The sequence below is a fragment of the Oncorhynchus keta genome, chromosome 34 (genome assembly GCF_023373465.1).
Source record: "Oncorhynchus keta strain PuntledgeMale-10-30-2019 chromosome 34, Oket_V2, whole genome shotgun sequence".
NCBI lineage: Eukaryota > Metazoa > Chordata > Actinopteri > Salmoniformes > Salmonidae > Oncorhynchus > Oncorhynchus keta.
The window spans coordinates 9,100,326-9,124,442 of NC_068454.1; the positions used below are offsets into that span (position 1 = coordinate 9,100,326).

A 24,117-nucleotide genomic window follows, 5' to 3' on the forward strand; every position below is an offset into this window, starting at 1 on the left:
CCTACAAGAGATGGGAGGTTTGGAAGACAACAAGAGATGGGAGGTTTGGAAGACAACAAGAGATGGGAGGGTTGGAATACAACAAGAAGTGGGATGGTTGGAAGACAACGGCAAGAAGGGTTGGAAGACAATAAGAGATGGGAGGGTTGGAAGACAACAATAGATGGGAGGGTTGGAAGACAACAATAGATGGGAGGGTTGGAAGACAACAATAGATGGGAGGGTTGGAAGACAACAAGAAGTGAGGGTTGGAAGACAACAAGAGATGGGAGGGTTGGAAGACAATAAGATATGGGAGAGTTGGAAGTCAACAGGTGGGAGGGTTGGAAAACAACAAGAGATGGGAGGGTTGGAAGATGACAGGTGGGAGGGTTGGAAAACAACAAGAGATGGGATGGTTGGAAGATGACAGGTGGGAGGGTTGGAAGACAACTAGAAGTGGGATGGTTGGAAGACACCAAGAGATGGGAGGGTTGGAAGACAGCAAGAGATGGGAGGGTTGGAAGACAACAGATGGGAGGGTTGGAAACAACTAGAGATGGGAGGGTTGGAAGACAAATGGTGGGAGGGTTGGAAGACAAACGGTGGGTGGGTTGGAAGACAAACGGTGGGAGCGTTGGAAGACAACAAGAGATTTGATGGTTGGAAGACAACAAGAGATTTGAGGTTTGGAAGACAACAGCAGATGGGAGGGTTGGAAGACAAATGGTGGGAGGGTTGGAAGACAAACGGTGGGTGGGTTGGAAGACAACAGCAGATGGGAGGGTTGGAAGACAACAGATGGGAGGGTTGGAAGACAACAGGTGGGAGGATTGGAAGACAAGAGATGGGAGGTTTGGAAGACAAAAAGATTTGAGAGGGTTGGAAGACGACAGGTGGGAAGGTTGGAAGACAACAAGAGATGGGAGGATTGGAAGAACGTTTTGATGGTGAACATGCTTGGTTTTTAGTGGAGCACCACTCCATATGGCCAATGCAATCAGTTTATTCCTGGCTTTACCATGGTGATTATTTTAAAAAAGGCAGTAAAAATGACGACACCACAGCTTTGATCCTCCAATTTCACGTTTCTATTATCTTTCATCAGGCGGCTATTGTATCGACCGATTAGAATTAAAGCCACCATCCATAATTTATTTTCACAAAAACAGCAGCCCCGGTACTTAGTTTTCAGTCAAGTTGAAAATCAAAAATCAAATAACATTTTATTGGTCACATACACATGGTTAGCAAATGTTATTGTGAGTGTAGCTAAATGCTTGTAAAGTTGAGGGATGCGAATGTAACTATGGAGTGGTAAAGGTTGTTCTCAGTTATATTCTTGAAAAAGAAATGGGTTATATGATTAATCTAAATGACCACTGAACAACAGTAACTTTCAGATAGCACCTCAACATGCTTAGGGGCCTAACAGTTCGGTTTCACTCTCTCTTCATTATTAGTCTTTGTGGCCTGCCAGTCACCGGATACTTCCAGACGCCACACGACACAGTGATTCACCTCAAAGATAAAAATACATCTGATATTTCATTCGCTGGGCTTTGAAGTAAACTGGCTTTTATTCCTTATAGTTAATCCATACATGGGTCTGATGGAAGCGGACAGTAAAAACTGTCATATTGATTTAGAGTATTATCTCTGATGAGCTCTGGAAGAGGAGTCCGGAGGAGCTCCATGCCTGGGCCCATTTTCTCCACATCCCGGAGGGGGGGGGGGAGAGAAGCGGGGTGACGGGGTAGGGCCTGGATGGGATAGGCGGCTGGCTCAGGGTGAAGTGGTAACCAGTGTTGTGGAGTCCAAACAGAGAAGCAGCAGCAGGAGGTGAGTATCTGTTTTCATAATGGGATCACTATAAAGACCAAGTGTACATAATTTTGAGAAACATTAGTGCAGCTTTCCAGTAGTGCAAGAGTGATTGAATGTGGCCCACAGTCATAATAGCCCTGTGTAGAAAACCTTGTTGGCAGTGAGGGCCAGAGGGTGCACCTGTTTTTAATCTCTTTATGGAGTATGAAACAGGCTGAAAAAACAGATTGGCGTTTTAACTGTGGATACGCCCGCACTCTCCTTTAATGTCTGCCAAGGAGTGGGCAGGGTGTGTTAACCGGGTCTGGCTCTTTACATCTCACCCTCTGTCCCTGATGCCTGTCATAATATGGTTGGCAGACACTACTTTTCTAATGTGAGCCTAAGACTAACCTGTCCTGAAGCATTTACCCAAAGAAAGAGATCAAGGGTTTGTGAGAAATTGAAGAATATCTGATCTATAAAAATCCATATAACAATCACTTTCATTTATAACATTTTGTCTAGACTTGACCCCTGACTTTAGAGCATCAATACCTATCCAGTCACCTCTGATGTCCTTTAGGTAAATACAAGTCTACATGGACCTTTGGGTAAGTTTGATGTACTCTCTGCTACCGCATGGCAAGCGGTACCAGTGTGCCAAGTCTAGGACAAAACGGCTTCTCAACAGTTTTTACCCCCACGCCATAAGACTCCTGCCAGTCAGGTAATCAAATGGCTACCTGGACTATTTGCATTGTGTGTACCTCCCCAACCCCCCCAACCCCTCTTTTATGCTGCTGCTACTCTCTGTTTACCATATATGCATAGTCACTTTAACTATACATTCATGTACATACTACCTCAACTGGGCCGACCAACCAGTGCTCCCGCACATTGGCTAACCGGGCAATATGCATTGTGTCCCGCCACCCGCCACCCACCACCCGCCAACCCCCTCTTTTACGCTACTGCTACTCTCTGTTCATCATATATGCATAGTCACTTTAACCATATCTACATGTACATACTACCTCAATCAGCCTGACTATCAGGTGTCTGTATGTAGCCTCGCTGCTTTTATAGCCTCACTACAGTATATAGCCTGTCTTTTTACTGTTGTTTTATTTCTTTACCAACCTATTGCTCACCTAATACCTTTTTTCACTATTGGTTAGAGCTTGTAAGTAAGCATTTCACTGTTGTATTTGGCGCACGTGACAAATACACTTTGATTTGATTTGATTTGATGATGTCTCCTTCCTCCCCACATTTTAAGATGCTGGCAGTGATACACATCTATTCTGAACTGCTGTACTGGGTTCAGGCCATAAGAAGGCTTTCAGCCAAGATATGTCTGCGAGCAAAAAAGCTGTTAAAAGCTTGTTAAAAAACACATTTTACAAAGTACTCTCTGAACTGACGTTACTCTCCCACCATTAGAATACTGATCTAATGTATGACTTTTGTTTTGGAAACTTTTGCATGCCCACACAAAGTGCATTTATGACTAAGGAAAATTGCACAACAATAGATTATCACTTTTTTTTTTTGCCTGTGAGACCGAGTGTCTTCGAACACAGTTCCCTTGCTTGCTAAGAATCTGTGTTAACCACTGAGCTAAACTCTAGGGTAGCTGCAGATGTAGGATCTTAATTTGATCACCATGTTGCAGAACTTTTCTGCAATGCAGGAAATCATTGGAAATGTGTGGTAGTGTATTTGAGGTTTAAAAAGGCTTTTGAACTTTGTAATTTACATTTAAAAATGTCAGACTTAAGTTTCCCTTACGATAAATGTATCAAACCCCTACAAACATTTTCATTAATTATAATTCAGCGTAATAATTCACATCTCATTTTGCTGCAGGATTATTTTCCTGCTGTATCAAACTGGCTCAAATGAAGATCCTACATCTGTAGTGAAAGTGTACAGGTTATTTATCATGTAGTAACATAAACGCTAACAGTGCTAGGTTAGTGCTGTCGTGTCTTTGGCTATGCCGGATTAAGTGATATGACATGCTATTCTATAAAATAATTTCTCAGTAATTAATATCACCTGATTGAGTTAAACATGTAAATGTAATTAACTAGAGAGTCGGGGCACCACAAAATAATATTTATAGAGCTGTTATCTTACGAATAAACTGCAGTCAATATTAATCGTCACCTTAATTCAGTCTCATCTGAAAGTTGTACATTCTTGGTTATCTTCACGAACCCTGGCTAACAAGTTAAATCAGCAATGCAAAATTGGGTTTAATTATTTATTTACTAAATACCTAACTAATCACACAGAATTACACATACACATAATTAATCATAACTTGATTACAAATTACGTCATAAAGGAAAACGTCCCTAGCGGGCGGAACAGATATGACAGCTTGTTACCCAAAAGAAAAGGGGCTGGGTTTGAGTGAAAGAGCAGGAAGACTGTGGAAGAAAGGGTGAAGCTATGCTATCATAAATACAGTATCTTATGCATTCTAAATTACCGCCCATTTGGAAAAGGAAAATGCAGTAAATATTTACTCTGAGCTGCGCTTCGGTAGGTTGGTGGTAGATGGAAGGCCGTGTTGCCAAACCAAGTCCTTTGTCCTTTGAAGAATTTCTCCGGTGGTCAATTGGATACATTGCAGTAACGTCATTGTGTGGTAGACGGGATACTTTGTCTGTTCCTTCCTAACCTGCGTTTGTAGCTGCTGTTGCTAACTCAACGGCTAGGAGGTATCACTTCTGTAGTGAATAAGAGTTCAAAGTTTATACCATTCGCAACCAAAGCTCACGCTGATGTTGGCTTCGTACTGTAGTTATTATCTGAACCATTCTGACATCGGACCGTCGTCCTCACATCCTCGGAACAGGAGGTTATATTGTCGTCAAGGCTTTATATAGGACGGGAGAAATGGGGTGTGTTTCATAGTTTACAACCTATGTCTCTTCACGTGGGCCTAATTTACAACCTATGTCGGGCCAAATTCACTCATGAAAACCCAAATCTCTAAAGTCACATTTCATCTCGTCACGAATAATTTCATATTCAAACATTTTTATTGAACAAAAAATCCATGTGAATCTAATAACTCTGATGTGTAGACTTTCCACTGTATAGTTTATGTCATCTTATCATTGATGAGAATGTCTCAGATGACAACCGAACTGACATCATATTCATTGAGTACCACCGCATATGTTCAATTGGTCGGATTACCAGAATATAGTTCCCCCCCACCTTCTGATGTTCCCAGAATCTCTATGTTAACCAAGGTGTTTGCAAATGTAAAATCAGTAGGGTAGAGAGAGGAAAAAGGGGGGAAGAATAAACCTACCCCCAGGCCAACGTCATAACATTGCCATAAGTACAAATGGCTTTCACCATCACAAAAGGTATGGAGGCCCTACTGGCCCAAATGTAGAAAACCTGACAAATTATTTTGGGAAAAGGTTTTAAACATGTGTGCTGCTTTTCCATGGAGCAGTGTACAACATTGATCATGTACTGTACACCCTTAATCCCTATGGTGTTTCAGAGAAGTACAGAGAATAACATAAGCTGTGGCAGGGAAACACTGGAGTGGATGAGAGCTGGGACTGTACATCAAAGGGAAACTGGCATGGGTGCAGAGTGGACCTCTGATTGGTAATTGTTTGCACATGCCTAAATGGGTCCACTGGGCAGGAACTGAGGATGGAGGAGAACTTTGATCGGACAGTGAAAAAAACTCCACTGCAAAAACCAGCAATGACAAGAGCATAGCCACAGAACATTAAGAAATGTGTGGTAGCACTTTAATTAAGGTTTGACTGGTAAATAACGTGAAGTAAAGGCTATGTGATCTATCATGTAGCCGAACATCAACGCAGCAGTGGTGTTTAGTATATAGTAGATCAAGTTTGGCCATTTTTGAAAAAAACAAAAACATATCTTTCCCATTATGTTCATGGATGTAATAAGTAACAAAACAGGACTAAAGACAACATATTGTTCAGGCTATCTGCCTGAAATACGATGAAATAACTTTCAATATCAGAGAACTTTGACAGTGGAGACATCTGTTTTATCTAACTCAATGGACATGAAAGCCATTGGGTGTGATTCCATAAGCTTTAAACTTTGTTCTAGAACCATAGAGATCCATGTGATGCATTAGAACAAATATCCACATATGGACTAACAGTCGGACATCAAGCATTCCTTTTGAGAATTGCCTAAGATCTCTTGGCTCTGTTCAGATCCCAGACACACACACACACACACACACACACACACACACACACACACACACACACACACACACACACACACACACACACACACACACACACACACACACACACACACACACACACACACACACACACACACACACACACACACACACACACACACACACACACACACACACACACACACACACACACACACACACACACACACACATCGTCATGGCAACTAACCTTAATCCTCCATCCCGTTCAACCGTTCCATGGCATGCTCTCTCCGGCCATACTTGTCTGATTCTGGGAGGGGGAGGGGGAACTGTCAACTTTCCCTTCCGACTCTCCACAGCTGGACACAGCGTTCCCAGTTCGCATTAGGACGATGCTGTGGCCGTAAGCCAACCAGACACCTGCGTCTGACAGCTGAACACTGTGCGCAGCAGTGGAGCAATACGGAGAGGGTGGGAAGGATGCTACCAACTTACGTGGAGTAGAACTGAACAGAGAGAGAGAGAGAGACAGAGAGAGAGAGAGAGAGAGAGAGAGAGAGAGAGAGAGAGAGAGAGAGAGAGAGAGAGAGAGAGAGAGAGAGAGAGAGAGAGAGAGAGAGAGAGACAGAGAGAGATCCTGTGTTAGTCAAGTCTTTGATTTGAATTCCCTTTCGTCAGGGCAGCCAACAGGGTTCCCTGTTACAGTAAACAATTTCCAATCAGAATGTGTCACTACATGTGTTTGACTTCTGAATTGTTTCTGTCTTCTATCATAATTTCACATGGTCATTTGAGCCCATATTTAAATATGTTATATTCCTCAAATGTCTGCCATCATGTGGCACTCCATAATCTGTTTTGTAGGTACCGTCCATCAGGCTTTGCCACGCTGAGGCATTTCTTTACTATAAACCCAATCAGTGAGGTGACTCAGTAAAAAGTGAGGAAACCTCAACATGAAACACATGCATTAGCCTTTTGGTGTAATTAGTTTTTGCTACAGTTCATAACAGTAAGTGCTTAGGTAGTACACAACAACAATTATTTTATATAATAACTACAGTGTCCCACCTAAATAACTAATTTTGTCTATTTGTCCTGTGAGCCTTTATGTGGCAATGGTACTTAAACAGGACTTTATTTGAAAAGGGGTAATGGTGTTCCTCATGTATTGGAGAATTTGCAATATAAAACGCCTGAACTCTGGTTAGCCTTGGAGCAGCTAATCGTTTCTACCATCGACAAACCCTTTCTCTTCTTTCCTCCACCAAGTTCAAGTGATTGGAGGATCCTGCTTTACAGTGCATTACCATCTCAGTTCATAACCGTAACACAATGACACACCTTCCATAGATCAAGCAAACAGTCCATTCTGCCACTCAGTGGCATTGATATCTCATGCCTTGCTTTGATTAAAATGTCTCCTGGCAGCTCACAAATCTTATATGGTTTCTCATATATTCCGAAGCCTGTTGCAATACTGTGGTTTCACAATATCATCGAAGTCTTGTTGGTGAATTTAAAGAGCACTGTCAGTGTAAGTGTTGTGTAAGTTTAGAATTTAAAGTTGAAATATGATGAAGCATTTTATGAATTAATATATTTTTAATATGGTATATGGCTACAGTACGTGACTATTAAAGGATTTGCGTCTTCCACTGTATATTGCATCTAATGTATCCTACACACTTTTATTATCTTAGACACAGTAGAGAATTGTACTGCTACAAGGGAACTTTAAAATGAATTGGCATGCTAAGGGTTAAAGGTCGAATGCAGCTCTTTTTATCTCAATATCAAATCATTTCTGGGAAACCATTAAGTACCTTACTGTGATTGCTGTCAATTAAATTGTAAAAAATAAACAAAATAGCTTCTTAGCAAAGACAAATTCCTCAAGCAAGAATTTTACAATGACTATCTTGGCTTCATGATATCATAGGAAAATGTCATCATGGTCTATTTTTGCAAAAAGGTACAAATGTCACAGTAGAAGCTCTGCCCTCCCTCCTCTCTCCCTGATTCCTCCCTCCCTACACCGTCCCTGCTCTCTCCCTCCTCTCTTACGCTTCCCCTATCTGCCCCTATCTGTCTCTCTCCCTCGCTCCTCTCTACATCCTCCCTCCCTCCTTTCTCCCTCCCTCATCTATACCTCATCCGTCCCTCCTCTCTCCCTCCTCCCACTCTCCTCTCTCCCTAATCCATCACTCCTCTCTCCCTCCTCTCTGCCTCCCTCCCTCCTCTTTCACTCCTCATTCTCTCCCTCCTCTCTCTGTCCCTCCGTGCTCCATCCTCTCTCCCTCCTCCCTCTCTCCTCTCCCTTCTCTCTCTCCTCTCTCCCCTCCCTCCTCCCTTTCGCCTCTCTCACTTAACCCTCCTCTCTCCACCCTCTCTCCCTCCATCTCTCCTCTCCTCTCTATCTCCATCTCTACTCCCAATATTTCCCTCTTCTCTCTCTGCTCCTCCCTCCCTTGCCCTGTGTAGGGTGCTGTCTTTCGGTGTCCTGACTCTCTGTGGTAACTAGAGATCCAATGGCACTTATCGTAAGAGTAGGGGTGTTAACTCCAGTATCCTAGCCCTCATACCATCATGGCCCCCTAATCATCCTCAGCTTCCAATCTAACGTAGGCTAATGTGATTAGCATGAGGTTGTAAGTAACAAGAACATTTCCCAGGACATAGACATATCTGATATTGGCAGAAAGCTTAAATTATTGTTAATCTAACTGCACTGTCCAATTTACTCTGGCTATTACAGTGAAATAATACCATGCTATTGTTTGAAAAGAGTGCATCATTTTGAACATGAAAAGTTATTAATAAACAAATTATGCACATTTGGGCAGTCCTGGTACAACATTTTGAACAGAATGCAATGTTTCATTGGATCAGTAAATCTTTGAACATTCACTGCCACTAGTGGCCAAAATCTAAATCGCACCTGGGCTGGCTGGAATAATACATGATGGCCTTTCTCTTGCATCTCAAAGATGATTGTACCAAAAAAATATAAAATAACGGTTGTTTTTCTCTTTGTATTATCTCTTACCAGATATATTGTCTTGTTTTCTCCTACATTCCTTGAACATTTCCACAAACTTCCAAGTGGTTCATTTCAAATGGTTGAAAGAATATGCATATCATTGCTTCAGGGCCTTAGATACAGGCTCGATTTGGGTATCTCATTTTAGGTGAAAATTGAAAAAAAAAAGGGGGCCAATCCTTAAGCATTTGAACCAATCAGTTGTGTTGTGACAAGGAAGGGGTGGTATACAGAAGATAGCTCTATTTGGTAAAAGAGCATGTCCTTATTATGGCAAGAACAGCTCAAATAAGCAAAGAGAAACAACAGTTTATCATTACTTTAAGACATGAAGGTCAGTCAGTATGGAACATTTAAAGAACTTTGAAAGTTGCTTCAAGTGCAGTCGCAAAAACCATCAAACGCTATGATGAAACTGGCTCTCATGTGGACCGCCACAGGAAAGGAAGACCCAGAGTTACCTCTGCTCCAGAGGATAAATTCATTAGACTTAACTGCACCTCAGATTGCAGCTCAAATAAATTACAGACACATCTCAACATCAACTGTTGAGAGGAGACTGCGTGAATCAGGCCTTTATGGTCGAATTGCTGCAAAGAACCAACTACTAAAGGACAACAATAATAAGAATTGACTTGCTTGGGCCAAGAAACATGAGCAATGGACATTAGGCGGATATACATCTGTCTTTTGGTTTGATTGGTCCAAATTTGAGATTTATGTTTCCAATCGCTGTGTCTTTGAGAACCGCTGTGTCTTTGAGAACCGCTGTGTCTTTGAGAGATGCAGAGTACGTGAACGGATAATCTCCGCATGTGTGGTTCATACAGTGAAGCATGGAGGAGGTGGTGTGATGGTGTGGGAGTGATTTTCTGGTGACACTTTTGGTGATTTATTTAGAATTCAAAGTACACTTAAACCAGCATGGCTACCACAGCATTCTGCTGGGATACGCCATCCCATCTGGTTTGCGCTTAGTGGGACTATCATTTGTTTTTCCACAGGACAATGACCCGAAACAGTTTTTATAAATACAAGAGATTGTGTGTGAGAGAAATTGTTAGTGGGAAAATGTTAGTTAAAGAATCCACCTTAAGCATTACAGGTACACTATGCAGAAATTGCTCTGCCATTTCCTGGTTGCTAAAATTCTAATAATTTGCCTTTTTCAGTTTATGTGACAAAATAAGCAAGTAGAGTGTAGAGAATCATTGTACCATTTTAACCCCTGTGAAATATATTCTCCATAACCAGAAATATAGTATTTTCAGCTGAAAGTAAATGTAGCAAAAACTCAACTGCAGACCGGGAAGCATAGAAATAGTGTACAATGAACATATCTACTACTTCTTAGACTTGCTATCAATGAGAATGACAGGTCTGTAACTTCCATTTCTATGTGAATTTCATCAGGTCACCCAAAAAGTTACATATCGCAGCTTTAAGTAAGCTGTGTAATTGAGGTCTTAAGAAATAACCAGAAAATAAATAACACCTCAACTCAAATGAGAAAGTTTCAAATGGTGAGTGCTTAGTTGGTAATTAACTTCAGCTCAATTGGTAATTAATTTCAGCTTAGTTGGTAATTATCTTCAGCTTAGTTGGTAATTATCTTCAGCTTAGTTTGGTAATTAACTTCAGCTTAGTTGGTAATCATCTTCAGCTTAGTTGGTAATTATCTTCAGTTTGGTTGGTAATTAACTTCAGCTCAATTGGTAATTAATTTCAGCTTAGTTGGTAATTATCTTCAGCTTAGTTGGTAATTATCTTCAGCTTAGTTTGGTAATTAACTTCAGCTTAGTTGGTAATCATCTTCAGCTTAGTTGGTAATTATCTTCAGTTTAGTTGGTGATTAACTTCAGCTTAGTTGGTAATTATCTTCAGCTTAGTTAGTAATTAGTTGGTAACTTCAGTTGCACTTGATGACATATTCATGGGAGGAGAACAATGACAAGAGACAAATATGCATGCAGATATGTGTACACACACACACACACACACACACACACACACACACACACACACACACGCACGCACGCACGCACGCACGCACGCACACACACACACACACACACACACGCACGCACGCACGCGCGCACACACGCGCACACGCACACACACACACACACACGCACGCACGCACACACACACACACACATGCACAGACATCGAAATCACACAAATAACATTCCAGAAAAACTTATATCTGTTTTATGATGGTTGTCATAGACAGGGGCATTTTGTCGTTATGTTAAATCATTGATTGGTGAAAGTAGAGGATACCACTTGCGTCAACCCTGAGATGTTTTCAGATGAGCCTTGGGTGTCACTGGAACTGACCTGCAAATGATGCTGCATCACCACACTGGTCAGCAGTGGTCTAAAGTACCTATGTAAAAATTAAGTTGTTTTTTCTACTTTACTTTACTATTTATATTTTTTGCCAACTTTCACTTCTACTTCACTACATTCCCAAAGAAAATAATGTACTCACACCCAAAAGTACTGGTTACATATTGACAGGAAAACTGTCCAATTCACACACTTGGTCATCCCTACTGCCTCTGATCTGACTCACTAAACACAAATGCTTTGTTTGTAAATTAACGTCTTAGTGTTGGAGTGTGCCCATGGCTATCCATAAATAAAACTTTTTTTATTTTTTATTGTGCCGTCAGCTTTTCTTAATATAAGGAATTTGAAATGTTGATAATTAAGTATATTTTAGCAATTCCATTTACCTTTGATACTTGAGTATATTTAAAAGAAAATACTTTCAATTTTACTCAAGTAGTATTTTACTGGGTGTTTTCTATTAAAGTGTCTTAATAGATACCAACAAATTGATTGACATTTTTTTGGCAAAGACTCCAGTCACCAAAGTCATAGACTTTTCTCTCTGCTATCGCACAGCAAGCGATCTAGGTCCAAAAGGCTCCTTAACAGCTTCTACCCCCAAGCCATGAGACTGTTGAACAATTAATCAAATGGCCACCCAGACTATTTACATTGTCCCCACTGCCCTGCCACTTTGTTTTAACACTGCTGCTATTCACTGTTTATAAATCTATGCATAGTCACTTTACCCAACCCTACATGTACAAATTACCTCACTTAACCTGTACCCCCGCACATTGACTCGGTACCGGTACGTAGCCTCATTATTGTTAGATTAGTATTTTTTTTAACTTTAGTTAATTTGGTACATATTTTCTTAACTCTATTTTCTTAAAACGGCGTTGTTGGTTAATTAAGGGCTCATAAGTAACCATTTCACGATAAGGTCTACAATTGTTTTATTCGCTGCATTAGACAAATACAATTCAATTTGATCTTTACTTTTACTCAAGTATGACAACTGAGTACTTTTTCCACCACTGCTGGTAATTGAGTGTTTTGGTTAGGATGTGGTGCCTACCACAATGGGAGGAGCTGTAGGAGAGGCCTGGGTGTGTGGTGTTTGGCTGAGTCAGGCTTCGTGGGCCAAGGAGCGGAGAGAACGATGGGGTTCAGGCCCAGCCGGTCCCAGGTGTGCAGCCTATCAAATGATCCAGCTGGACCCCAGGTGCAGCCTATTAAAGGATCCAGCTGGACCCCAGGTGCAGCCTATTAAAGGATCCAGCTGGACCCCAGGTGCAGCCTATTAAAGGATCCAGCTGGACCCCAGGTGCAGCCTATTAAAGGATCCAGCTGGACCCCAGGTGCAGCCTATTAAAGGATCCAGCTGAACCCCAGGTGCAGCCTATTAAAGGATCCAGCTGGACCCCAGGTGCAGCCTATTAAAGGATCCAGCTGGACCCCAGGTGCAGCCTATTAAAGGATCCAGCTGGACCCCAGGTGCAGCCTATTAAAGGATCCAGCTGGACCCCAGGTGCAGCCTATTAAAGGATCCAGCTGGACCCCAGGTGCAGCCTATTAAAGGATCCAGCTGGACCCCAGGTGCAGCCTATTAAAGGATCCAGCTGAACCCCAGGTGCAGCCTATTAAAGGATCCAGCTGGACCCCAGGTGCAGCCTATTAAAGGATCCAGCTGGACCCCAGGTGCAGCCTATTAAAGGTTCCAGCTGGACCCCAGGTGCAGCCTATTAAAGGATCCAGCTGGACCCCAGGTGCAGCCTATTAAAGGATATAGCGGGACCCCAAACCCACAGTGTCCCCTCCCCATAAATTAGCTTTACAATGTAAAATCATGGCCCCCTGTCGCAACCATGACATCAATTAAGTGTCACATAATTCCCTCCCTGTTTTCTTTCCTGAATAAGATGCATGAACCAATCAAATCTCAGGCCGGTATTTATTAATGTGCATATATGGGAGTTTCCGGGCTTTCAGAATTGCATTTGATTTTTACAGCAGCACGTTTCACAAGGAGGAAGTTGTTTATGTTGTTGCGTGCGCTGGGTGAATTCTCAGCCAGGTTTGCCATAAGAACTGAGTGGACCATGCCACCGCACTGCCAGTTTCTAAAACTGTTTTACTGCAAATAAATAAAAGATAGTGTCAGTAGAAACTAATAATAATAATAATTATTATTATAATTATTATATATTATATTATTTGATTTATTTAATTTGATAGTTATTTCTTATCAGTATCTGTCACACCCTGACCATAGTTTGCTTTGTATGTTCTATGTTTTGTTTGGTGAGGGTGTGATCTGAGTGGGCATTCTATGTTGGATGTCTAGTTTGTCTGTTTCTGTGTTTGGGCCTGATGTGGTTCTCAATCAGAGGCAGGTGTTAGTCATTGTCTCTGATTGGGAGCCATATTTAGGTAGCCTGTTTTGTCATTGTGGGTGATTGTCTATGTCTAGTTGCATGTTAGCACTATGTTTCATTAGCAGTCACGGTCTTTTGTTAGCTTGTTCAGTTTACGTCGTGTTTTTCGTCATTCAATAAAATAATGCATTTATACCACGCTGTGCTTTGGTCCGCTTCATACGACAAACGTGACAGTATCAAACACAAGGTCTGGTACCGCCAGCCATTGTACTGTCCTGTGGGTGTCTTAAAGTGGTGTATTCCCTAGTTGCCATAGATATTAACATTATTCATCATTGGAAAGGAAAGGGGATACCTTGTCAGTTGTACAACTGAATGCATTCAACTGAAATGTGTCTTCCGTATTTAAGCCAGCCCCTCTAAATCCGAGAGGGGCGGGGGGCTGCCTTAATCGGAAATAAACGGCGCTGGAGGAACAGTGGGTTAACTGCCTTGCTAAGGGGCAGAACAACAGATGTTTACCTTGGCAGTTAACCCACTGGCCAACAACCTTTCGGTTACTGGCCCAATGCACTAACCACTAGGCTATCTGCTGCCCCATTGGACAAAACTTTGAGTTTGAATGGAGCTGTGGATTTTCAAAGAGTCCCAGAGAGACAGAAACTATTTCCAGAAGCCATGGCATCTAAATGTCGAACCATCATGATGTTCTTGGGAGCAGGCAAATTGTAACAGGATCTTTCAACGACACACAAACATGTAACCTGGGTGTCTGATCAGTATTTTGTTCTTGTAGCTTTTTCATGGTATGCACACACTCTCACACCCTTACTCTTACAATAAGTACCATTCCATACACACCTTTTCCAGATCATTGCCATTTAGTTATTTACCAGTCTAGACTGTATGAACACAGGAAATGCTAATCACAGCTTAAATGTGTCGTCAAAGCTAAAACAATAGGTGTGTATAAGGGATAAGGATCAAGACAAGTTCCTGCATTAGCTTTTTGTTTTCATATTGTTGGAGGAGTTGTGTTTAGACATGGTCACCAAGTCTGAACTGTAGAACATACATATTATAATGGTGAGATCGCTTCCAATTGAGAAATAGACACCCATCAAGACTACACTAAATACACCTGACTGCCTCGACAAGTGAGGCGAAATGAATGCAATCTTGTGAAGCATATAGCCTGCAGCTCAACACAAGCAAATAAAATGTAACATTTCTCACACTTAGTAAATTCAAAGAGTAATTAGTGTGCGTAAAGTAAGCAAATATTGAGGGGTATCATCAACCGCCATGCCTCTTTCACACCCAAGGCCAACCTTACATAATGAGGTGCATGCTGGTACTGGATGACTAAATGACTACTGTGCACAACGTGGACACGAATACAAAGAGTTAGGTGGGTGATGTAATGATCGTAATCTTGATTATATCCGCTGTTGATGTACGTGTGATTGATTTTGTGAGGGATTTATCTCCTCAATCTATGAATGGATTATCAGAGTGTTTACATTCAAACGTGAGTACACATAACAAAGTATGGGCTTATTTTCACACTTTACAAATGGTAATGTGTAAATAAACGTGGCGATGTGAATGAGGTCAAAATATGAATCTATATTCAAAGCCTTTAATACTGCTTCGCCGATGCAGACGCAGATGATCTCTGCGGGTTTATAATGTGAGGGATGCACAAGTCCGTCATAACTGTCAACACTTTTCGATTGATAACGTATGTTTTGACAGTGTGTTTATACCGTATGGGATCAAATTCTGCATGGCCCTTGAGTTAGACCAAGCAGACATTAGACATATTTTGCTGTATGTAAACAATCAGCAGCACTGTATTCTCTAAAGGCCTAGGATTTACACCTTCACCTCAAACCTCATCATCTGCAGTAATAATATATTATCTTGAAGTACACATGTGCCGAGTTATATCTGCTGCCTAACAGTAAGTAAAACCATAAAACCATACACTCAGAAATGAGGACTTCCCAAACCCTGACTGTTAGAGCAAGTAAAACCATATGGAAGTGGAGATACATAAATATTTGTAGCTTTACAGTTTGTATTACTCCGCATGGTATCAAAGCAACTAAGGACACCACTCCAGTTTATGCCACTTAATGTAATATAATATATAATATAATAATAATAATAATATATGCCATTTAGCAGACGCTTTTATCCAAAGCGACTTACAGTCATGTGTGCATACATTCTACGTATGGGTGGTCCCAGGAATCGAACCCACTACCCTGGCGTTACAAGCGCCATGCTCTACCAACTGTGCTACAGAATTGTCAATTGTCTTCTTCAATTGAAGCTAACAAAAGAGTATTTAATTATACTGAATGTTTTTCTACGGCAAACTTTTCCCAGGATATTTTAAGGTGATTAACGTTTTGCTTGTACTTGCTTGTAGTTCCGAAATACTATCATTGCTTTGGCGTTCTGTCTAACAAAAGCCTAACATGATCAAACAGTCGTCAGTTTCCTCCCTTTCCATTACAACCTTGAATAAATGAACAAGAAATAAACAACCAAACATCAAGTCAACAACAGTCATGAACAGCTTCAATTCGTTGGGGAATTGACTCTACAAGGTGTCAAAAGCGTTCCATAGGGATGCTTTCCACAGTTGTGTCAAATTGGCTGTATGTCCTTTGGGTGGTGGACCATTCTTGATACACACGGGAAACTGTTCAGTGTGAAAAACCCATAAACAATTGTCTTGCCCATTCACCCTCTGAATGGCACTCATACACAATCCATGTGTCATTTTTCTCTAGGTTTAAAAATCATTGTTTAACCTGTCTCCTACACTCCTATGTAACAAGTGACATCAATAAGGGATCATATCTTTCACCTGGATTCACCTGGTCAGTTTATGTCATGGAAAGAGCAGGTGTTCTTAATGTTTTGAAACACTCAGTAGGTTGGTATATGGTATTTTATTATTATTATAGGATTGAGATATAGGCCAGTATATTGTAGCAAAGTGGTTGACGTTGAGAAACGCCAGTATATTGTAGCAATCAGCAAGGCAGTGCAGCTGTCTACAAAGAGAGCAGCCTGTTCACGTGACCTCTGTTACGCATACTTCACACACACACACCTGAAAGCGCTTAGCCTTATCAGGGGGTAGACTACTGACGGCTCCACCATACACACACACACACACACACACACACACACACACACACACACACACACACACACACACACACACACACACACACACACACACACACACACACACACACACACACACACACACACACACACACACACACACACACACACACACATTGGAAGGGCCATGAAGGCTTTCTCCCCCTCCTCTCAGCAATCCATCTTTGCTCGGTAAACAGCCCTTTTAACAGAGTGACGGATGGTGTAAGAAGGTGTTAATCATGAGGTCTCTACCCCTCAGGCCTCTTGTTAACACCTCCTTATCATGGTCATTCGTCCCTTCAGTGGTAGTGGTTATGGTTGGGATGTGGTGGATGGACTGGACACATACTGTACAGCTGTAGTTCGCCAACTGACTACCGTGTGACAGGGGCACTACTTAGACCGGACACACAGAATGCAGTCGAAGTGGAAGATGTATCTGTCCTTTCATCTGTGGGTGTTGGCGTTCTACCTAAACCATATGTCTTCTGGAGTCAGCCACTTTATCTGCAAATCAATCACATTTGTGTTGCAGCATTTTGGAAAGATCTGGGCCTGGACCCCAGGTGGATTGTGTGAATACACTGGGTATTCCAATTGGACATAGTGAATCCATTTGTCTTGAAAGCATTAGCTACACAATCGTAGGCTGAAATTGAAATTGGCCACAGCGAATTGTATTTTATGTGCAATGACTGCTGTTGAGTCCGATAGGCTCTCAGTTAAAATGAACCAAGCAGTGAAAACGACAGATCTCACTTAAAAACAAAAGCCAATAAATGTTGGGGTAAACTCAGTTTCGGACAATTCTGCTCTAAGGAAGCATCGGCAAAGCTGTCACATGGGAGCACGACATTAATGTGACTGTTGTGCAAATTCTTCAGGATAACAACGGAATACATTAAACACCTGTAGACTACATGCAGAATGAGGTTGTTCCTTTTACAACCCAATTGTCTTCTCAGAATGTTCCAGCTTTTGGTCAATGTTTTCTCTGTAGTCCCAGTCCTTCGCTAAGTAATTCAAATGTACTGTTCAGGGGTGACAGAAACCTGAGGCAGTGTGACATAAATCCGACTGTTCCTCTGATGCGACTAAAACCCCCCCCAACCTTTATTGAAAGTTTTGACTTCAAAAAAGTGCCTCTGGTTGGTGATTCATATGCTGTCATGATACGATAGACACTCATGGAACTCATTCTGGCTGGCTTTTTGATGAGGAATAGGCACTATGGTTTCTCTCACATGAAAGAGCCAGAGCACGTGTGTCACCCCTGAGAATGGAGCCACTCGTTAAGGTAGACACTGTTACTCGGACATAACTTCAACCGTATTGGTTTTACTCTTTGTATGAAGACTGTTCGCTGCTCTGGCTCCCCAATGGTGGAACACACTCCCTCACGACGCCAGGACAGCGGAGTCAATCACCACCTTCCGGAGACACCTGAAACCCCACCTCTTTAAGGAATACCTAGGATAGGGTAAGTAATCCTTCTCACCCCCCTTAAAAGATTTAGATGCACTATTGTAAAGTGGCTGTTCCACTGGATGTCATAAGGTGAATGCACCAATTTGTAAGTCGCTCTGGATAAGAGCGTCTGCTAAATGACTTAAATGTAATGTAAATGTAAGACAAGTGTCTCTGAGACTGCTGGACTGCACTATGGCCGCTCATTGTTTGAGTTGATCTGCTTTCACTTTAGCAAATGCAATCAGTCAATGTGGTAGCTGAATCTCAACATTTTTTTCCTGACTGATTTAACAGAAGATTTTTGGAAATATAGAACATATTTTCTTCGATAATGGTTTATTCCACACGGACCAGAGCCTCTGTGTTCGTGCTCCGTGTTACAATGCAGTACATGCTCTCACGTATGAATCATTACGCTGGGTGTTTAGAGTCAAGTCTCAGTGCTGATGGGTGGAAGAAGTCTCTCCCTCTCACACACACACACACACACACACACACACACACACACACACACACACACACACACACACACACACACACACACACACACACACACACACACACACACACACAGCATTTGTCTGGTCTGACGTGTAGATGAGAAGCTGGCCCCGACTGGCCCCAACGGGGTGTGTTTTGGGTTACGCACTCTACACTCTTCTGAGTCATAGGTCATAACCCCTGGGAGGAGGTAGAAGGGAGTGCTTCTTTTGTCTAACGTTTGTCTTGGATGCACCAGGCTGTAGTCCAGCCGTCAGACACTAGCAGGACAGCTGGTGGAAACTGACCACTGCAGTTCCTGGAGAAAAGAGTGAGAACCGGCTTTAAATGTTCAGGGCGGATAGTTTGTCACCTCCCCTGTGTGTGATGGAGGTCCTCCAAGAAGTTGTTACAGTAGACTTTTCCTCTGTGAAACAGAATCCCTTCGTTTATTTCAGAGTGCACATTTAATTAGTATGACACAATGACAGGGTGCCGAGGACGGAGCCAAGTGGCGCGCCCATACATGGATTCCGGACATACCAGTGGTGTCGGGCGATAATATTTGACGGAACCTGGAAAATCCTGGAGGCTAAGCTGTCAGTTTAGACACCACAAACAGGTTTCAAACCAACCAAGGAACAGAGGAACTCCCATTGGATCAGATTCTTTCCTGAGTGGTTTTCCCAAATCAATGTTATACCAGCTAATGAGGCCCAGACTTTTAAAATGTATATAACAAATAACAAAATACCAAGCCCATTTACTAAAGGCCCTACGATCAACAACATAATAATGTCAATCTTAACGAAAGTAACTCATTGGAATTGCTGGACCCTTTTCTTCCCATGGATTAGTAGGGTGAGAAACAAGACAAACTCTCTCCCACTTTCCCAGGCCTGTGAACCATGTGGACAGACAGACAAACACTGTGTTCATACCGACAGACTGAGAGCACGTGTGAAAATGACACTTCCCCTGAGCAGTCATCACATAGCAAGTCTCTCAAAGCCTGCGCCAAGATCAATTTCCATCAAAGGTCCAGTGGGACCAGTATCCCGCCATTTCTTGGAGACGAGTCAAGTCTTCCTTGAAGTGAAGGGAGCCAGGCTGTAAATGTATTATCTATAACAGAAGACATTACAGAGTTTTGTCATGTTTGTGCAGAGGTTCTCAAGGTCTTGTCACCATGGGCGAAATAGAAAATGAAGCTTTCGTTGTCTTGCGATCCAAAATACACAAATGTAATTATTTCAACCCCTGACATCCATGTACTGTGACTACCTCCCTGGCATTTATAAACGTTTCATATTAAATTGAGGCCCACAGTTCCTTTGGAGGGGATGTAAGACCACAATTATTAGCTGACTCAGTGAATTATTTTTTAATGGCTATCAGACTTTCACCAGACTTTAACGACGCGGGGTATGACACTGTCAGTAAATGTTTTTTTTCCGGGTGTGTGTACCGTTAGTGCAGTCAAGCATATCAAACCGGACCCCCTCCTATAATGCTCTGTGAATGACTTATAATCAAAACATACAGTATGTTGATGTCATATCCCGAAATTAAACATATCTGTCAATAAAGTTATTGGTGTAAGGCACCTTCCACACACTAAAACATGTAACTTCAAGTATTACATCAAAGAGACTGGAAGCGTACAAATAGCCCCCTGGCTTTATATCCTACAGACTTCACCTGGGCATGGTGTTAGACAAGCAGATCTATCCCAGTCTTTCACACCTCTTCAACCTGATTGAGAGAGCAAGAGACAGAGGGAGGGAGAGAGAGAGAGATGGAGAGAGAGAGAGAGAGAGAGAGAGGAGGAGAGAGAGAGGGAGAGAGAGCAGAGAGAGCGCAATAAAGCCCCTTAAATTGAAAAATTGAAATTGAAATTGAAAATTGAGAAAGCGAGAAACACCCATTATAATGATGACATCTTACACTGGCCCTCCATGGCCTCGAACCCTGGGAGTAGGCGGCTTCACTTCCCCTCGCAGCATGCACATCCCTGTCTTTTCCCATCATGAGGTCATCACAATGTCACCCGCCAGGAGCCTGCTCCTTTCAGCTTTCAGGAGGTCAGCAGGCAAACAATTGAAAAGAAAAACAGCATGGAAAGAGGGGGGGGGGGAGAGAGAGGGAGCGAGAGAGAGAGAGAGAGAGAGAGAGAGAGAGAGAGAGAGGTCCCTAAGAAACTGGTCCTGAAAACACAAACACACCCTACAGAGCCCCAGGACAACAGCACAATTAGACCCAACCAAATCATGAGAAAACAAAAAGATAATTACTTAACACATTGGAAAGAATTAACAAAAAAACAGAGCAAACTCTATTTGGCCCTACACAGAGAGTACACAGCGGCAGAATACCTGACCACTGTGACTGACCCAAAATTAAGGAAAGCTTTCCTATGTACAGACTCAGTGAGCATAGCCTTGCTATTGAGAAAGGCCGCCGTAGGCAGACATGCTCTCAAGAGAAGACAGGCTATGTGCTCACTGCCCACAAAATGAGGTGGAAACTGAGCTGCACTTCCTAACCTCCTGCCCAATTTATGACCATATTAGAGAGACATTTTCCCAGATCACACAGATCCACAAAGAATTCGAAAACATATCAATTTTGAAAAACTCCCATACCTACTGGGTGAAATGTCCATCACAGCAGCAAGATTTGTGACCTGTTGCCAGGAAAAGGGCAACCAGTGAAGAACAAACACCATTGTAAATACAACCCATATTTATGCTTATTTATTTTATCTTGTGTCCTTTAATTATTTGTACATTGTGATATATATATATATATATATATATATATATATATATATATATATATATATATATAATATGACATTTGTAATGTCTTTACTGTTTTGAAACTGTTGTATGTGTAATGTTTACTGTTAATTTTTGTTGTTTTTTCACTTTATATATTCACTTTGTATGTTGTCTACCTCACTTGCTTTGGCAATGTTAACACATGTTTCCCATGGAATAAAGCCCTTGAATTGAATTGAATTGAATTGAGAGAGAGAGAGAGAGAGAGAGAGAGAGAGAGAGAGAGAGAGAGAGAGAGAGAGAGAGAGAGAGAGAGAAAGGGGGCCTGAAAACACAAACAGACAGTGCAGGAAGGGAGGGAGAAAGAAAGTGGGAGAGTGGGTTATTTCCTCTAGGGTTTGTTTAAGAGAATAGGACACTCCTCTGGATGCTTTGATATGCCTGGGACTTTCTTGTTGGGGGTTTGATGAGAGTCCATCTCATGTCTCTCTTTGGTCAGGTTCTGTTGGGGTTTTGATGATAGTCCAGCCCATATCTCTCATTGGTCGGGTTCTGTGGACTTTAAGATTACATATACAGTTTGAGTTGCTATAAGGGGATGTCGTGAAAAGGAAAGCAAAGGGAATATTGTATTTCGGCCTGCCGTATTCAGATTAAAGACAACTGCAAATTTCAACCTAAAGAACTACTGTTTTCTTTAAAGTTGTATTGCCTGAAATTACGAATTATCCTGTTAAACATTTATCTAAAGTGATAATTTTGTATGCCGATTTCATTTTTTTAAATGTTATATTTCGAATGTAATGGGGAAAGTATATTTCCGCAACTATGACTATTGAATAGAATGGCTCATTCAATTTTTACTCTGTTAAATTGATAGGCTCATATCATGTACTATATAGCTTGGAGTTACATGACTTGTACCCAAATGTACGCCATTGTCTGCCCAGACTGTATTACATTTACATTTACATTTAAGTCATTTAGCAGACGCTCTCATCCAGAGCGACTTACAAATTGGTGCATTCACCTTATGACATCCATTATTATATGGAATCACAGGATGTCTAAGGCTGTCTTATGTTGTTGCAAGTCAAAGTCATTAACGATCCTTCAGTAAATGTTCTTTGCTCCCATAAGACAAGTGAATATACTCCTGCGTGACTGCACAGGGGAGATAACTTATGGGCTTGGACATCAGATCCAGGAAAAATATTGTACCCTTTGACCTAGCATACCTAGCAGAGGTTTAACTCTGGATATAACAACGGGCTGATGCCAATTCTGGATGAGACCTGCCTTTACAAGGCTTCCACCAGCACCCTCTATATCCCATTTGATACATAGTGTTTTGCAAGTCTACCCATGTTTGCTCTTGATTTAAGACCCAAGGCTTGTTTGAAGCCAAGAGACACGAATGGGATAAAGAGAGAGGTCCCACAATTCAGCCAAGATAAAAAGCAGACAGTGAGGTTGTACTCCAATGCCTGCGAATGTATGAGAAAATTGGTACTGAACCTGGCAGTGAGCCTCATTTACACAGGTATAGTGTGTACCTAACTACCAAACTCAAAGTTAGGTTAAGACAAAATTGGTCTTGCCCTGACTACAACACCTGGGCTAGCATTCTTCAAAAACGTACAAGAAGAGAGTGTACAATCATGATATTAAATCTGAGCCCTAGATCAGAGAGATGCTGTGGTAGGAGACACAGATATAAACTGGACAAAAGAGAGACAAAGCTGTTTTGAAACTAGCATGACTAGCATGGCTTACGTAGATTCCAGTGGTCAAATGACAGCATTGTGTCTCTGAGAATTGACATAAACTTTGTCAGGCCACAATCTGTATGATGAATCCAAATATGTGTTCAACAATTAAATTGTACTAAATTGTTGTTCTAAGATGTTGTCTTTTTGAAGATCCTACGTCTCTGATCTTACTCCCGAAAAGAACTGCATGTTCAATACAGTATGTTCGCTGTGGAAACTCACAGGTATTAGTCAGATTACATCACTTGTTTGTAATTGGAGCTTAGTACCTTGCTGCACCAAAGGTTCTCAGACTATCGATAGAAGCATCATTATCGCCTGTTTATGAGCCCATCTTACCTTGGGATAATGAGAGTTCCTAATCACTCCCAACATCACACGATTAACTGGAATACAACCAACTAATCTGGAGAGAGAAAGTAATGAAAACCCAAATTAGGAAGGGTTTTAATGAGAATAGTAAATGTAGGCATGTGTGTTGGAGGGTTTGAATTAAGAAACCCTTCTCACCTTAAACCAGAAGTTTACGTTGAGAAATGCAGAGTCGGCGCAATCAGATTGTCTCCCTCTCCTCCGCCTTACCACAAACCACATGCTGCAAGCCTTCAGAAAACACCTGTCCCCTCACCATTCAGCCAACCGAACATTGAGC

The 24,117-nt window shown here is 41.8% G+C and overlaps 1 long non-coding RNA gene across 1 annotated transcript; it reads right to left on the reverse strand.

Moving 5' to 3' along the window:
* Positions 1–19,410: 19,410 nt before the first annotated feature.
* LOC118374776 (uncharacterized) lies at positions 19,411–21,015 on the reverse strand. The gene is made up of 3 exons (XR_004823671.2): positions 20,858–21,015; positions 20,612–20,665; positions 19,411–20,035 (listed from the first exon to the last, which is right to left on the reverse strand). It is a non-coding gene; the product is annotated as an uncharacterized LOC118374776 (long non-coding RNA).
* Positions 21,016–24,117: the final 3,102 nt, after the last annotated feature.